The following is a 15,993-nucleotide window of genomic DNA, read 5'->3' as shown; positions in this document are numbered from 1 at the left end:
GTTCTTTTTATTATTATTGGTTTCCTACAGCAAATAATTCTTGAAATACTTAGACTGAACATATCTCAGATGCAAACAAAAATATTTGTGCCCATTGTATTCATTATTCCGTACTGCACTGCAGTCACAGGGGTGAGGCGGGAGGAGACCGGTCCTAAGTAAGCTCACATTCTTGTTGAAAGGAGGAGATAAATACGCATGAAAAAGGAAATACAAGTAAGGGCAATCCTTCCACTTCTGAGCTAGTGTGTGACCTTCTGCTGATGCTGAGGATCAAAACCAAAGCTTTGTATCTACCAGGCAAGAGTGCTACCACTGAACTATACCCCTAGCCTTATATAACGTTCATTTTCTTTTCATACATTATCTATCATCTATCCATCTATTTGAGGCAAGGTCTCACCTTATAACCCTGGAGTTCACTATGTAAACTCGGTTGGCCCCAAACTCGGAGACCCTCCTGCTTCTGCCTTTCAAGAGCTGGGATTAAAGGCATGCACCACCATGCTTGGCCCATAAATAACATTTAAAATATTATTTACACACCAACCAAGGATCAGGCATGGTGAGGACCTAGACCCTCTGCTCAGATGTGGTAGACAGGCAGCACAGTCTCCTTGTGGGTCCCATAATATGGAGCGCAGAGGCTACCTCTGACATGGACTCTGGTGCCCACTTGGTGATCACTACCCCCTGGCAGGTGGCCTTGCCAGGCAACAGAGGAAAAGGATACAGGCAGTCCAGATAAGACTTGATAGGCTGAGGTCAGATGACTGGGGAGGAGGGCTCCCCTTTCTGAGAACTAAGGGAGGGGACTACAAAGTAAAGTGTACAAAAAAATATATTATTTACAGACAATTTAAATGAGGTACAGTATCATGTGCATAGCATGAGCTGAACTGTAAAATCATATACACAGGAGAAAAATACACCAAAATGTTAAATGAATCTCTCAGACATTTGCTGTCTTTCTCGCTATCAACCTTTTCAACCACAGCCAGGTCTGCCCACTGCTAGGTGTTACCACTGTTTATTGTGCCGTTCCTTCCTCCTTATGGGGGACTCAATACAGGTTTCCTAAGACCTGCCAATCACCCAACAAAGATATGATGTGCTGCTTATGTAAAATAAAGATGCATTTTATGTTTGTTTTGTTCGTTTTTAAGCTTCATTTTATTGCATATTCAAGTGTACTACAAGAACTACATACAATAAAACAAAACTTGTAAAAATGTAACACTGGATTTGCCGAGGAGACAGAAGGAGATGTTCTGTGCTCAGTTCCTTCCTCTGGGAACTCAAAGGGAAGACCAGCTCTGAGACAGTTATGCCACAACTATTCACCTAATCCTACCATGGACAAAGATAAGCAGAAAAGCTAGTGCCAGGGCTGGAGAGATGGCTCAGAGGGTAGGAGCACTGTCTGTTCTTCCAAGAGTCCTGAATTCAATTCCCAGCAACCACATGGTGGCTCACAACCACCTATAATGAGATCTGGTGCCCTCTTGTGGCATGCAGGCAGAATACTGTATACATAATAAATAAATAAAAAGTCATTTTTAAAAAAAGAAAGCCTAGTGCCAACCAGCCCGGAGACTTCTGAGCGACACAGTCAGAACATGGTAACTGCACAAAATACCCTAAGTTCCCCAGGCAGCTGAACAGACTATAAAATCTAGACATTCTAAACCATCACATGGCTGTTTGGGAAGAGATCACATTGTATATGCATATCACACCCAAAGAAGGAATTTCCAAATGAATAAACAATTCACTGCAAAAATAGAAACTATAAACTCTAGAGGAAAACATAAGCATGCACTTGAGCCCAGCTGTGGGAAGGCTTGCCAGCGGTGGCAAGACACAGAGACAAGGGGCTGCTGCCTGAGTGTGAAGGATGCAACACAAATTCAAATTCATTCAATAGTGTACGACATACATGAGAAAAACTAAAAGGCAAATTATGGAAAGAAAATGTTTCCAACAAATACAATAAAACATTTTAAAGAACTTCTTTTTAAAAGGAAACTGTAAGGATACTTTGTGGATTTCGGAAGATAAATAACCAATATGTAAACAACCTTTTAAATGAAAGAAAAGGAGCCCCAAAAAGGGAGTAGATAGTGAACTAAAGATTGGTGCTTTGGTTCACTTACAAGAACTTAAATTAGAGCCACATGAGGTACCATTTCTTAATACTTCAGCTGGCAAAACTTCAAACCTAATAATACACTCCTGGGTAAGGCTGTGGGGTCAGCCGCTCTCACTGTGGCTGAACCAACCACACAGCATGCAACTGCTGCCATCGGGACTGGCGCTGAGTATGAAACCATGAGCCAGAAGCAAACATGAACAGCCTGTACCGATGAATCTCAGCTAGAGCCTTTACCATGAACTCACGGTGTTTTAAAAAGATCCTGCCAAGATCTTTTGATACAAGGAAACCAAAGCCACACACCCCAACACCAGTGCAGATCTGAGTCTGGAAAACAAAAACAAAAACAAAAAAAAACTCCTCTACTGAAAAAGAGACTTCTTAAGGGTAACGGCAAATTCCGGGACTAAGAAAGAAAAATCATGAAGTGAGCCTCCACCTTTTTAGGTAAGTATATCACCTGGCCCTCAGCAGAGAAGCATCTTCTTGCAGTAGATGGCGATTAACACAGATTGGACAATGTAGACAACGAGAGACTCTGGGGGTCCCCACTCCAAACAGGATGTCTTTATCAAAGTTCTCCCTTCAAGGCTCAGGGATCCATGAGAAGAGGCGGTAGAAAGACTGTAAGACCCAAAGAGACTCCACAGACTAAGCATCTTCCAACAGGACAGGCTAGGCACACATGGACTCATAGAGGCTGTTACAGCACACACAGCCTCACAGTGTCACACCAGACAAAACACCAGCCTGGGGAAGGGGAGGTAGGCACTATTGCAATTGATAGTTACTAGGAAAGGGGGAAATTTGTTTTCTTCAGTGGAGTGACACTGGTTCTACCAATCACACTCCAAGGCAGGCCTCATGTTCAGGAGTAGTTGGCCAATCCAAAACAGAAGCTATGGTGTGTGTGTGTGCGTGTGTGTGTGTGCGCGCGCGTGCGCCTGGACACATAGACAATCACATCTGCATGGGGTTTTTTTGTTTTGTTTTTTTAAAGAAAGAGAAAGAAACAAGGGCAACACCAATAGACATGTGGAGGTGGACAGGAACAACCAAATGGCCTCAAACCTACACGTACAGGCAACTAAGGAACGCTGAGAGCAGGAGAAACAGTCTTCTCCAGGGAAGAGCACAACTGACTATCCGACATCACGTGGCCAGCGCTGCAGCATACATGTGAGTGGCATTATACAGGCTGAACGGGTTATATGTCTAGGAACATATATGCATATAATAACAGTTAAAGAAACAAAGGCCATAAAATTGAAAAAGGGCATGGAGGGTTAGGAGAGGGCTTGGAGGGAGGGAAAGGAGAAGCGCTGTAACGCTACTGTAATCTCAAAAAGGAAAGGAAAAGCCTGAAGCTGAGGAAGAGAAAAGATTATAGACAAAAACAGGCAGATGGGACTTGGCTCAGTAGCCCAGATAAGCAGGACTCCATCAGTATCTGGAGCTAGTGCCTGGACACCCCAGCATACGCTCCTCCACTAAACATCCTAAAACTACTTGTGGCTCCCAGTGTGTGGACACTGGCGAAGCGAGATCCTCTCAGAAGCAAAAGACAGCAAACTGACACCTCGGCAACCATTCCTTTTTGGGGAAACAGTGTCTGGGGCCCTAATAACTAGGGAAATTCCACCTGGGGAAGTGTCTGTAGCACATTCTCTGTAACTTTATAAATGCTAATAAAAGTTGTGTGACTTTTCATAGATGCTCAAACACTTACTAAACTGAGCTATTTTTAAACCCTAATTTCTGTTAAGCTTCAAACCATGTATATCTTGAGGTCTAAAAAAATTACTAATGTGATAAAACTAAATTACTTTAGCCAATTAGAGATTCTCTCTTTAAAACCTAATGAGCATTTAAGAGGCACCGTGGGGAGACCCACCACTACCAATGTGGGGACACTGAACACCAAGAACACACTGCAGTGTGAGCTAGCCACGTAGTGGATTCCAAGCCAAGCTGTGGCACTGTACGGCACTCTGTCTCAAAGTAAGTAAATGAATTAAGTGCAATGTAAAATAAATGTGTAAAAATCAAATCTTTAAGTTGGGGATGAGACTCAAAAATATTTCTGTGGATTAACTCTAAACCATTCCATTAAAAACAATTAAAAGAATATTGTTACTGAGAGAATATAGCATGTCTATTTCTATCACTGCTTACATGAAAAAGTGAAGTTTGCTTTACTCATATTTCAATTATTTACTTGACAACAACAGCCTTTCTCAACCCCCTTAAAGATTTCTAATATTTTTGGAGAGAGAAAAAAGAAAAAAAGAAAGAAAGAAAGCAAAGCCCTGTCCATTGTCTCTTTCGGCAACTAAGAACCCTGACTAAGGAATTCCATCAACGCCTCTTTCAGCTGGTGCTGCCACTGCCAGGGACCTGATTATCCCTCACATGAATTGGAATTTAAAGGCTGCCCCCAGCAAACAAAACTGTTTTAGTGTTAGATTTTTTTCTTAATCTAATCACATATTCAAATATAAGCTGGGAATAAAGTCATACTTTTCTTGGGAAATTAATTGCAGCTAAACAATCTGTTAAGGTTTACATACATCAAATTACCAAAGAGTAAAGATGGTTGCAGTTTGGGGGGGGGGGGTGTATCATCTAGGGGTGTGGTGTTTTGGGACTCAAAGCCAGGGCCCTGTGCACACCAGGCAAGCAGCCCACCAACCGAGCTACATCCTTAGCCTCCGAAGGTGATTTTGGAAATAGCACAAGGCCATGAAAGGCCAGAAGAGACTTTCAACATTCTGTATTCCATGTCAATGCTAAATAAATCTCAGCGAGCCTCCTAGTAGTAAAACAGCATGGGGGAGCTAGTCAGCAGTCTGAACTGAGGCCCTCCCAGAAGCCAGCCCAGCTGTGACTGTACCAGCTGACCAGACCAAGAAAAATACCCAACTACAAATCTTTGCTAACCTCTAGAATCATGCTTTACATAAAATGGCTATTTTATTTTTTTATTCTTTTTTTTAAATGTTTTATTATTAATTTATTCTTGTTACATCTCAATGGTTATCCTATCCCTTGTGTCCTCCCATTCTTCCCTCCCTCCCCTTTTCCCCTTATTCCCCTCCCCTATGACTGTTCCTGAGGGGGATTACCTCCCCCTGTATATGCTCATAGGGTATCAAGTCTCTTCTCGGTAACCTGCTGTCCTTCCTCTGAGTGCTACCAGGCCTCCCCCTCCAGGGGACATGGTCAAATGTGAGGCACCAGAGTATGTGAGAAAGTCATATCCCACTCTCCACTCAAGTGTGGAGACTGTTCTGACCATTGGCTAGATCTGGGTAGGGGTTTAAAGTTTACTGCCTGTACTGTCCTTGGCTGGTGCCTTAGTTTGAGCGGTACCCCTGGGCCCAAATCTGCCTATCATAATGTTCTACTTGTAGGTTTCTAGGACCCTCTGGATCCTTCTACTTTGCCATTCTCCCATGCTTCTCTCATCTAGAGTCCCAATAGGATGTCCTCCCCTCTGTCTCAGTTTCCTGGTAAGTGAAGGCTTTCGTGGGACATGCCCCTTGGGCTAGTATGCAGATATAAGTGAGTATATACCATTTAAGTCTTTCTGCTTCTGGGAAAATGGCTATTTTAATCCACTAAGTTTTGGAGTGCTTTGTTAGGCAGCAAAGGCTAAATGATTTAACAATCTTTTTCTCTCCTGCTCTAACCTGTTCACTCACATACTACCTTACGTCCACAAAAAGCATTTCCCTTAGAAACCCAGACGCAAATTCAACCAACACTGTTACTAAATACCTGGGTTTGAGGCTTTCACGTGACTTTCATCCCAACTTTCTGACCACACAGAAGGTACAAACACAGACTGTACATACTAGGCACCTGCCAAGCACTGCCCTTAGCACAATGGATTTTCACTAAATCTTGCAGACTCTTTTCAGGGATATTATGAATCCTGTTTTATAGATGGGATGTTTGCCTAAGATTTTATAGCTATGACAACGAGGACCAATGTGAAAGTCAGCTGTCAGGTTTTAAGGCTGGTGAGCTGTAGCTCATCTGATGAGCTCTCTAAAAGCAAAATGAAGATTGTTGACATGTTAGCACTGCCATTAAGTTGAGTGCAGAAAGAGTGAGCGAATGGAATTTTCCCAGGAACCTTATCTTTGAACCATTCTTTCAGCAACGTGGAGCTAGATAATCAAGTGCTGGGCAGCAGCCTGTCAGAGTTGAAAAGCGCAAGAGAATAGCTCCGAGTGATTAAAGGCTGGGCTGCCCTGTGCTCTCTCTGGCTCCCAGGCCTTCAGCTGGTCAGGGGACATTCTATTTCAACTTGAACTAGAGTTTTGTTTTGTTTTGTTTTTTTCCCAGATGTATCACAGGAAATGAACACATTCAGCTGAATGATAATACAGGAAACCTGAAGCCAGAAGGAGAACAGACTGGGCAAACCCTGAGAACATCCGCATCTTGCTTTAATTCTTTTATCTGATGCAGGAAATAAATGTGCTCCTATACTGCGGTGGCCTACTTCTCTGTGAGCCCTACTTACCAACTGAATAGACTATCTGTGTAAGCCCACGAGCAAAGGAGGGAAGCGATGAGCACCTGTGTCTAGTCTCTACTTTTCTTTGAAAGACATGATTCCAATGTCCGCCAACTGATGGGCAGGTATGTGGTATGGATATACACTGGAAAAGTATTCGGCAAAAACAAAAAACAACTAAAAATGAAAATATTTGAGAGATGGACTGGGGAGATGTCACAATTGGTAAAGTGCTTACTCCAAAAACATAAGACATGAGTTCAGATCCTGAGCACCCACATAAAAAAGATGGGTACAGCCGGGTGTGGTGGTGCACACCTTTAATCCCAGCACTCAGGGAGGCAGAGGCAGGCAGATGACTGTGAGTTTGAGGCCACCCCGGTCTACAAAGCGAGTCCAAGATAGCCAAGGCTACACAGAAAGACCCTGTCTTGAAATCCACGGCTTCCCCCCACAAAAAAGGGTGCAGCATCACCAATCTGTATCTCAACCCTGGGAGGGAACTGGCAGGTCCCTGGAGCTCACCAGCCAGTGTAGCCAGATCCACGAATTCAACAAATAGAGTGGAGTCCCAGTGTTAAGCTCTGACCTGCCTACACACACACACACACACACACACACACACACACACACACACACACACGTTCACACAAAAAAATTAAACACTGATACACAGTGGAACATGGATAAACCTTGAAAGAATTATACAAAACAAAAAATGCCATAGCCAAAGAGAAGCATCCTTTCTGAATCCATTTACATTAAATATCCAAAACAGGCAAATCCATAAATAGGGAAAATAAGAAGTAATTGACAATGGAAAGAGAGTTCCTTTGATTTTTTTTTGTTTGTTTTTGTTTTTTGTTTTTTTGTCTGCTTGTTTTTTCAAGACACGGTTTCTCTCTGTCTCTCCTGGATTTGCTTTGTAGACCAGACTAGCCTCAAACTCAGAGCAATCTGCCTGCCTCTGCCTCCCAGAGTGCTGGTATTGCAGATGTGTGTCACAGCACCCAGCTGAGAGTTCCTTTGGAAGTGATCAAAATGCCTGGAACTTAATAATTGTTACTCTTGTAATACTTTGTCAACACACTAAAATCTACACAACTGCTTGCTTTAAAATGGTAAACTTTATAAATGTATACCATAGCTTAAAATGATAAAACTTTAAAAACTAAATCCTGGTGATGGTTGCACAACTCTGCAAACATACTAGAAGCCACTGTACATTCGGGATGAGTAAGCCCCGTGGTTCATAAATTATGTCAGAAACGCCATCTTGATATAAAGTGACAACAGCCCTTCCTCTATGATATGCTCTTATTTCTGGGCTTCTGAAAACTATAAAATAATGCCAGGCCAGACATGCTAGAAAGAAGCTTGACCAAACGCTGGAGCTCACATTCGCTATGGAATGACCAGATCACAAACTGGACAGCCGTTCCACCCCAACCCTTCACTTGGGAACTGTCACTCACTAACCACGATGGCCAGCTTAGCCTTTCCTTAGTTCACAATAACCTGTTGTTATCTAAGTAGTAATTAATCCTGCTCAAAGTATGGAAGTGAGCACACAAGCCTACATTTTTTTCTGGGCTCCATGCATAAATATTTCTAAGACAAAAACTAAGCAATACCTCAATGTGTCCTGCTGCTTTAAAATAATGTGCTATCATGTAAATGCATTACTTACATTATAGAGGGTTTGTTTTTGAAACCTATCATTTGTTAAATATGTAGCTGCTGGTTTTGTTTTTGTTAAGAAGCATTTATGGGTTTCAGATGTACCCAGCCATTCATTTACATAAAGTCATTATCCAAGTCTGTGTAACCATAAACTTTTGGATGTTCTTGAAGCCACTAAGAACTGAGGGTTGTAAGATGCCCGGGAGCCCAGAAAAATCTCTCTTCCTGGTTACAGTGGCTCACAGGCATGTTAATGCTAATGAGCTGCACATGGATCACAGGAGCGCTCCAGCACTGGGGATAGATAGTCAACGATGAGGACGGCCCATCCCTTGGTACAGCAACAGTCTCCTGAGACTGGGTCTCGCCTCTCCTGACCAGTGTCTTGATACTCCCTGTAACAATAGCATCAAGTTCAAACTCCTTATCTGGGCGCTCCAAGTCCTTTTAAAGGCTGACCAGTGCCCACCTCTGCTTTAGCCAGCTTCAGTATCTCAACACGCCCTGTCCGGTTTTCCGACTTTGCTTCATTTTTAACAGTCTTCACCATCCTTCTCACAAAGTCTTTAACCCTTTCCTGTGACTAGCCCAGCCTCTCATCACGTGTTTTATTATCTTCATGTACAGAGGGCCCCTCTCCTCAGCTAATAAGTCACTACCAAATGCCATGGTCTGAGGTATGGTCTACACACGCGAAGGCTGGAAAGAGCAGCAGCAGCATGTACAGCCCTGGACCCTGACAGAGACACCATCTTACGTTTTGGACCTATAAGTTCTTTGCCAGCAGTAAATGTTTCATTTGGTCTCTCTGTACATTATTACATGGTTGTAACACATAGGACGTATCTAAGAAATACCTCATGGACTGCATTGGATAGTTGTTTTTAACAAATCCTGAAACTGACATTTCTTAGGGTGGACACTCTTACAGGAAATCATCTAATCTTCCTTATAGATCCACTTCAATTAGTATTAAAGAGTGCATCTCCACTCCTCTCTAGGCAAGAGCCAGAACGGAGAGGCACTGCAGGTAGAGCACTGATGGACCAGGCCGGCCTGGCTGCCTCTCGGCCTCTTAGGCCCAAGCCGAGGCCCCGCTTCTGGATCCACCCTTTCTCCTCACTGCTATTCTTGGCTCTCCTGTGACTAACATAAGCACACTGGAGTCCCTTATATTCCAAAGACTATAGGCCGTGGGCCCATCCCCAGGTCACATGGCGATCTGGTGCTTTCCCATCCTAGCTTGTGGTCTGGCTGGGCTCTTTGGATGAATATTCAGGCACCAAGCTCAGCAGTCTTGGCTCGTCCCAAAGAAATCAAGAATGTTAATGGTTTCCAAAGATAAAAGTGAGCCCAACATGTGGACACAGTAAGACAAACTGCACAATTAGGAGTTAGCTTCACTCTGAAGGATGACCTGGAGTCATTTGTGAAATTGTTTAGTACCAAGTCTGCTTCTCTATTGTAAAGCTCACCCAGGAGGGAACTTCTCATAAAATGCAGTTCACCACGGAGATTACCTTTCAGGGATGGAAATAAAGGCAGTCAGTAATAAATCCCAGAGTTCAGATAAGAGTTTGAAGCCTTACAAAAGAAGGCTCAAAGGGATCCAAAGTCTGGCCTTCTTTAAATCTGCCATCTTGTGTATTGAGCTGTTTAACTGGTTCTCAAAATAGCTGTCATCTTATTGCCAGGGAATTTAACACATTCTCTCTCTCTCTCTCTCTCTCTCTCTCTCTCTCTCTCTCTCTGGAATTTAACACACTCCCTCTCTTTCTTTGTCTCTCTGTGTCTCTCTGTGTGTCTCTGTCTCTGTCTCTCTCTCTCTCTGTGTGTGTGTGTGTGTGTGTGTGTGTGTGTGTGTGTGTGTGTGTGTGTGTGTGTCTGTCTTTCTCGGTGTGGATATGTGTCTCCTCTTTCTAAATGAATGAATAAATAAATAAATAATAATAATTGTTTATTATACCACTTTCGTCTTTGGGCATTAGACACTCAGTATTTTCTATGTAGTTCCTTATTTTAGTTTGAGAAAACAAAACATAAATTCTGAAGATCAAAAGGGGAGTCCCCTCAGTAAGGAGGCTCCACCTGTGAGGCCTAGACATACACTCCAAGCCAAGACTGGCTGCAAAGATCCATTACTTTTCCTTCCTTCTCCTGCTCACCTTCCGCAACAAAACTAAACGTTGTAGCTTCCCGCTGCAGTGCATACACAGCCCTGGCACTACGCAGAACCTCTCTGTGGCATCAAGTCAGAGCGGCAGGGACACAGAAGCACTGAGAACTCACAGAACTGTGCTGGGCTCTGAGGCACTCAGAATCTGGGCAAGAACGCCTCTGTTGTCCAGAGGAGGCCAACCCGGTACAGCGCTTACACCCAAACCACCGCACCCACAAGAGCTGTCAAATCAGACTGACAGAGACAGCACAAGGACAACAGTTACAACCCCTTTCAGACAACTGCAGGTGGAAAGAATTGGGTCTTGAGTCAAGAATGTCTCTCTTACGCAGCTCCGGTGAATGTGTACTTAACAGACAGTGTTGGAATGAAATCTTTTCAACCAGAGCCTGGATTTTGGCTTTCAAGGGGGAAAGGCAGCAACAATAGATGCCCTCAGTCCCAGAGCTTCTTGAACTCATCCACGCCGCGGTGTTTTGCATTCCACTTCAAAGACATTAGTGCAGCTGCTGCTTAGGGAGCAAATCAGAACCCTGGGAACCAAGCACAGATTTTAGGAAGAAATCAGCTCACTCCCCTCAGTCCACAGGGTCTAAGTGGAAAGGCCTGAGTCCAGGACGAGAACTTAGCAAATACTAGTTCACCTCCTGCCTCCACTGCGAACAGGCCTGGGAAGGAGGAGAGGGCGGCTGACAGGCATCTCCTGGACATGCGGACGGACAAGGCCACATCATCATGGCCACCGAGCCCGGCAGCAAACGGGCATCCATGACCTCTCAGAACTACTATGCTGACCCGTTAGTCCTTCACACAGGAAGTACCGCCAAGCAGCACATCTGTGCAGACCAAGCCGACTCCCTTCTTCTGTGTTTTGCTGCTACTGCTCTTTATTTTTGTCTCTGAAAAATCAAATATCGAAAACTGGTGGAGAATGTGCACTTTAAAGGCACCAGTAAATTAAGTTTACAGATGTAAATTCTTATACCAAACAACTAGAAAATACACGTTCTCAAGTTGGCAGACGACCCACTGGGTAAAGGTATTATGCAAGCCTGTGGAGCTCAGCTCAAGTCTCAGAACCCACAAAAGATGTCTGCTGATTTCCACACCACGGCTTCACAGCACACACATGCGGAGTTTTAAAACATTTTCAATAGAAGAAAGCACAATCTGGCTAAAGTATGCACAGACTACTTGACAAAAATTCACAGCAAACATGCTGAGCCACAAATGTCTCAGAAAGTAGCAAAGAACAGTTGCCACGCAGGCCGGGGTCTTTAACCACAATTCTCTAACCCATCCCCAGTTTAAAATTTTACACACTTAGTTTTGAAAACAGCACTTCTGAGTAATTCGCAAGCACAGTGGCACATGCCTATACTTCTGGAATTCAAGAAACAGAGGCAGGGGAACTTTGAATCTGAGGCCAGCCTAGGACACATAGCAACTCCCAGGCTGGCAAGGGGTATAAGGTAAACAAAATTCTGTTTCTAAAAAGCAGATCAGTTCTCAGAGCTTGGCATGCGGCTGCATGCGGAATGCCTGCGTAGTGCTGACGTCCCTGTGCTCGCACTGGCAGCTGACAGCGGACAGAGCAGAGCACACGCACCATGCAGACATGCAGTAAGGCTAGACTAGCACTAAGGGAAAAGCCACCGCAATCAGAGCCAATGGTAAGCAACGCTACACCAGCTCTGTTCCAAGGACTGTAAAGCTACAGGGAGAGACTCTTTAGCCTAAGGAAGAGGTGTTATGATTCTGCTGCGCCATCAGACTCAGTATTAAGATATTAGAACTGAGGGGCTGGAGAGATGGCTTAGAGGTTAAGAGCATTGACTGCTCTTCCTAGTGGTCCTGAGTTCAATTCCCAGCAACCACATGGTAACTCACAACCATCTATCATGAGATCTGCTGCCCTCCTCTGGCAGGCTGGTGCACATGCAGACAGAACACTGTCTACATAATAAATAAATCTTTAATAAAAAAAAAAAAAAGATATTAGAAGAAATGTCTCTAAGGTGAGCAACAAGACAAGATCAGGCACTACTGCTCAAAGTGCATTAGAGATCTAAGTGAGCCAGAAAGCAAGGTGTACAGATCAAAAGGGGGAAAACTAAGACCATTAATTCACAGAGAAGGCCTTCTTTGTAAAGAATAAAAAAGGGAACTTACAGATTTGGACTCTCAAAGGATAATGAACAAAACAACCCACTGGAAAACATCAACACACCAACTATAAAAGTAAACCAAAAACAAAAGACTTGGAACGTCAGTGAAAAGACACTCGCTATTAGCCTCAGGTTAATGCCCCAGGCCCATATGGTGGGGAGAGAACAGTTCTCCTCTGACCTCCACATGTGTGCAAGCATACATACACACACACAATAAACACAAAAATAATTTTTGAAGATCTAAAGGTAAATCTAATAACTTAATAAAACTATTTAAAGTGCTAGGCTGGTTAAGGAGACAGACAGCTCAATCAGCTAAGTGCTTGCCAGGCAAGTACAGGAACCCAAGTTAATCCCTAGAACTCACACAACGCATCCAGGCACTGTGCAGGCATATAATGCCAGGAGTGACTGGTCCTGAAACGCAAGATGCAGGCTGGGGAGATAGCTCAGCAGTAAAGAGCATGTACAGCTCTTCTAGAGGATTCTTGCTTGGTTCCCAGCACACATACCAGGTGACTCCCAACCACCTGTAACTGCGGCTCCAGGGGATCCAAGTCACTGGCCTCCTGAGGCATCTGACCTCAAGGTACACACCCACACATATACATGTAATTTTAAATACTAAAAGTAAAATATTTTTTAAAAATCTACTTGGACAGCTCCTGAAGAACACCACCCAAGGGTGACCAACTCTGGCCTACACATGAGCACACATGTGTACACACACACACACACACACACACACACACAAACTGCTAGGCATGATAGTGCATACTTGTAGCTGCAATACTCATGAAGCTGAGGCAAAAGAATCAAAAGTTGACACCAGCTTGAGCTATATAAAAAGGCCTCGTCAAGATAGACAGGCCAGGCAACAGTGGCTCACGCCTTTAATCCCAGCACTCAAGAGACAGAGGCAGGTGGATCTCTGTGAGTTAGAGGCCAGCCTGGTCTACAGATCAAGTTCCAGGACACCCAGGGCTACAAAGAGAAACCTTGTCTTGAAACAGCCCCAACCCCCAAAAAAGAGAGACAGACAGACAGACACACACACAAAAGTAGAATGTGACTATAAATAAACTATAGTTTTCTAGAGATATGATAGGTAAACCAAGTAACAGTGTTTGACAGAACTAATCTATACAGTCAAATCAATCAAATAAAATCAAAGTAGAGTGCAAAATTTGATACACTGATCCTAAAATCAATGAGATCACTATAATGAAAATTTCAAATAGCAATCTGTATGAAGAAGGAGGAGGAGGAGGAGGAGGAAGGAGGAAGAAGGGGGGGACAAGGAATCTATTTTAGAAAATGAGTCACAGAAGACATGCAAAGGTGACTGGACCACACAGTTGAATGTGGTAAGGAAATATGGTTTTCAAATGAGAAAAAATGGAGCAGATGACTATAGCTCATAGTATAAACAGAAATCCAGGAAACAGTAAATAACACCTGTAAACAATAGAACTTTACAATTGTTTAAACACACACTACTTTTATGATAGTCTAGGTAGAAAGAATTTTTTCCCCTTTTGATTTTTAGAGACAAGGTTTCTCGATGTAGCCCTGGCTGTCCTGGGAGTCGCTCTATAGCTCAAACTGGCCTCAAGCTCACACAGATCCACCTGCCTCTGCCTTCCTGATGTTGGGATTAAAGGTGTACACCCCCACCACCCAGGGAATTATCTTGAAAAACACTAAATAACGAATTAAAAAATTAGAACAGTCTGATGTCATGAAAACTACAATTGCTAAGAATGGCTGCAAAGTGAAGGGCACAAGTCATGAGTTAAGGCAAAAAATAATTAGAAAGCACAAACCATACGCCAAAAGTCAGTACCTAAAACACAAAGAAATTCTGCAAACCAGTACAAGGCTATTCAGATTACCTTTTCTGCATAAGGACAAGCAAGATTAAAAGGAGGTACAGTGCAGCTCGGTGGTACACAGCTGGCGTGCAGGAGGCCCGGGGTTCCAGTCCCTGCTCTTCCAAAACCAAGATCAGGACACACCAAGTAACAAATGGATATAAGACGTCTTTAACACTTGTTTTTCTACATAGTGTAACTCTTCCCCAAATCAGGTCTGTGCTTGAGTTGTTTCCTATTCCACTATTTGGTTGGAACTGCTTAACTGATGACATTTTTTTAAAATTATTGTATATGAGTGCTTTATCTGCAGAAGAGGGCACCAGATCACATTATAGATGGCTTTGAGCCACCATGTGGTTGCTGGGAATCGAACTCAGGACCTCTGGAAGAGCAGGCAGCGCTCTTAACCACTGAGCCATTTTAAAAGCTACGTGTGGCACTGTGCTGAAGAACAACAAAGCCAATTCCCACTAAAGCTGACTAGGAACCTGAGAGACACTGTGCAAGGTGCCTCAGCTCTGCCGAGTGTCCGGTCTCCTAACGAAGTGAAATAAAGACCAAGCCCTAGCACTGCTGTGGTGACTCAGAACAGACTGAACGGTGAGGCTGAAGAGATGGCTGGTTGCTCTTCCTGAGGACTCAGGTCCAATTCTTAGCACCTACAGCTCACAGGAACTCCAGTTCCCTGCAGGCACTAAGCACGTGTATGCACAGGCATTGAAAAATACCCAAACCCATAAAACAAGGTAATAAAATGTGCATATGCTATGTATATACTTAAAGATAAATAAGTAGTAGTCTTGATCCAAAATAAATCCTATCATACAAAGGGTATCAGTGACCGTGAAAGGGAACATAATTCCAATTCATAACCAATTACAGAGCTCCCTCTGCTGGCAGAGAAAAGTATAACAAGCTCAATACTGACCATTCACACAGGAATTCGATCTTTATTTCTGATAAAGCAAAGTTCTTTTAGAGCCCTCATTCAAAATAACAGGAGAGTCTGCCCTGCACATATTCTACAAACAACTAACAAGAATTACCAATATGTTTTTAGACAAGTATAATTAGCTAATGTCCACTCTCCTTTAGATTTCAGCTAAAGGCTGGGACTGTACCTAATGTTTTTATATATACAGTGTTCCATCTACAATACCATGTTTAGGAAAAATTCTTATTTGTCTTCGATTATTTTCTTGGGCCTAATTCCTACTAGTGGAATTTAGCAGGTCAAAAGTTTGACTTTTTCTTTCAGGATTTGTTTGTAATTATGTGTACACGGCAAAGAGTCTATGTGTGAGTACAGGTTCTTCAGAGTCTAGAAAGAGTATTGGATCCCATGAAGCTGGAGTTGCAAGTGGCTATGACCTGGTGTGGGTGCTGGGAACTGACTTCAG

The 15,993-nt window shown here is 43.3% G+C and overlaps 1 protein-coding gene across 1 annotated transcript in view; it reads right to left on the bottom strand.

Annotated features, from left to right (window-relative positions):
- Positions 1-15,993, bottom strand: part of Stk4 (serine/threonine kinase 4) — an 83,744-nt gene that overhangs the window by 28,754 nt on the left and 38,997 nt on the right. The window lies entirely within an intron of this gene.

This window comes from Acomys russatus, chromosome 4 (assembly GCF_903995435.1).
Source record: "Acomys russatus chromosome 4, mAcoRus1.1, whole genome shotgun sequence".
In the NCBI taxonomy this organism is placed as follows: domain Eukaryota; kingdom Metazoa; phylum Chordata; class Mammalia; order Rodentia; family Muridae; genus Acomys; species Acomys russatus.
The sequence above is the reverse complement of the archived record's forward strand: the minus strand, read 5'-3'. Positions and strand labels throughout refer to the sequence as shown.